We start from the raw sequence: 2,480 nt of genomic DNA on the forward strand, positions 1-2,480 counted from the left end.
GCTGATCAGTCGTATAGTATTGTTATCCTATTGGCCGATAAAGGTTGAGTAGACAGTTCAATAATGGAAGCTTTGAGATGGATAGAAATGATGGCTTTTTAAGGAATGAACACCAAAAACGCAACAAAGGTTTTGGACTACTCCACACAGAAATTTACATCTATTTCTGTCGTTCCAGTCAAACGGTAGTTGCTTTTTCAAACGACCATCAAGATTCTGGGCCGGTGCTTTGCAATTTCAGACTGGTTCTTTTGTGGCCATCTGAGTCTAGTTTTGGAGGTGAGTCACAACACAATATTGTGCTGCTCTGTCAAGGAATACAGTTCTCCGTGTACAATTCAATGTTTTGGCTATGTGATAATAACAGGCTGTCCCCGACGTAATAAAATTTTACCATGGGTATATGAAGTGTTTCTTTAAATTGCGGAAAACCAGTTTCGGTGGTCAAAGTATACAGTGATTGACTAGTTTCTGCCGTTATGCTATCAGCTATCTAGTAAACAGCAAGGGAAACGTATGAGAGTGGCACCAAACACGAGTATTCGGAGAAACATCCAGCAGTTACCGTTAAGTCGACCACACCGATCACAGTCTTTATTATGTTGCGCTTCTCATTAATTTCTGTTGAAGTAAAAATCTCAAACAAATAATATTCAGCATACCGAGGTATAGTTTACTCGTGCCGCTCTATAGCAGCCTCAATTGTTGGACTGTGTTCCACAGTAGTAAGCTATAAATGACTAATTAACCTGGAGTTTATTAGCACAAAAATGGAAAACTGATAACAGACGCACATCACCCAATAATGAAAAATTGTTTGTAGGTGGGTTAAGTTTTAATCAAAGGACTGGGGATGAATAAGTAAGAAGCTACTCTGTTTTTAAGTGATTTCCACAACGCAATGGAACAACGTACAATGCAATCCAATGGATAAAATCTCAGATAACCCAGTAAGAACAAACGAATTATGAAATTTCTTTTCGTTCAACGACCCCATTGGGTTTCGCTGACCAAGCGAGTCAAAACCTGGTAGGCTAAAAGTGCAACCGCGCTGTATGATATCTTGTAAAGTGCACCTAATGGATGAAATGTTTTACAAATGCTTTCAGAATTGTTTTGGATTCATTATAAAGCAACCAAACAAGTGTTATGGGTCTAACATTCCCTTACTCTTTTTGGATTGCACTAGCAAAGCAATTTAGCATGGTAAATGAAAAAGCTTTTGTCAACTGACGGTGATATAGAACAAATTAATATCATAAACAATCTGCTAAAGGCGTGAATCTCAACAATTAGTAATGTAAGAGCTCAATTATTTAATCAAAGAAAAAACATATCAACTTTTACACTAACAATAAACATAGAGTCACTTCATTCAGGAAGCCCTTTAAAACCAAATATCATCGTATAAAATTCTCCCAAAGTGTTCCTGCCGGCTGACAGTTCCTAAATGAACGCGAAAGAATTCAGGTGATGTGGGTTGTAAGTTCAAAGTTTTAGCTGCTGACGATTACCACATGTATTAGTATTAAATGCATACTGAACGCAACTTATAAAAGTCGGGGTCACTGGGGGTAACCGGTAGGCAGAAAAAGAGTCGCATTCAGGATTATTACCAACTGTTTAGCCTACTCTCAGGTGCGCTGTGATGGGTAGGTGATGGGTGTCATGTAAATTTCATGTGCCGTATGAATAAGCACTAGACCAAAACAGTACACCCGTGCTTATAAGTCGAGATTTCGTCGTGGTACACACACGTCATTAGAGTGTGTTCGATGGTCTCTGATTCATACATATGTAGTGCAATATCTGAGTCATACTCCATTCACTTCCACCTCTTAAGGAGACTTAAAAGTTTTGTTTACATTCGCTGAGCTGAATCTTCAACTCTTTGTCCAATGATAGCGAAATCAGCACGGTCATTCTTAAATTTTATGATGAACTTAACCAAAGCGACTGAGACAGGTTACAACTTTGCCAATTACCCTCAATTACGTGCAAAAATCGCTTTTGCCGTTTGTACCAATAAATTATCACTCCTACTCTTTCAATTTACGTTTTTTCTGTTTCCCTGAAGCTTATGAATGCATTTATATTTATCGGTAGAAATATGTGGCACACAAACTTGGTCATTCAAAATGTAGTTTTTTTCTACACGCTAAGTACGACTGATTCATATGTCAGATGTCCAATTTTCTTTAGGAAAACTAGTTACCCCTAAGTAATGGGAGCAGCATACAAAAACCTAGTTAAAATCAATGCTGAAGTTAACGAACTTTTCACAAAAGATGGTTTAATCTCTCAAGGTGAAAGTGTACTTTTATATAGAGCAGGTGAATGCATCACACCTGCGAACAAGGCCATCGATTAAAAGATAAGATAAACGCGCAAAATGTTTGTTTTGGTTTTTCGACCGTTTGATAAAGCAATCTTTATAAGTGCCCTTGAAATGGTTATTGTCTATGCATCTTGTAATAGAT

Source organism: Opisthorchis viverrini (assembly GCF_000715545.1).
Source record: "Opisthorchis viverrini unplaced genomic scaffold opera_v5_182, whole genome shotgun sequence".
Classification (NCBI taxonomy): domain Eukaryota; kingdom Metazoa; phylum Platyhelminthes; class Trematoda; order Opisthorchiida; family Opisthorchiidae; genus Opisthorchis; species Opisthorchis viverrini.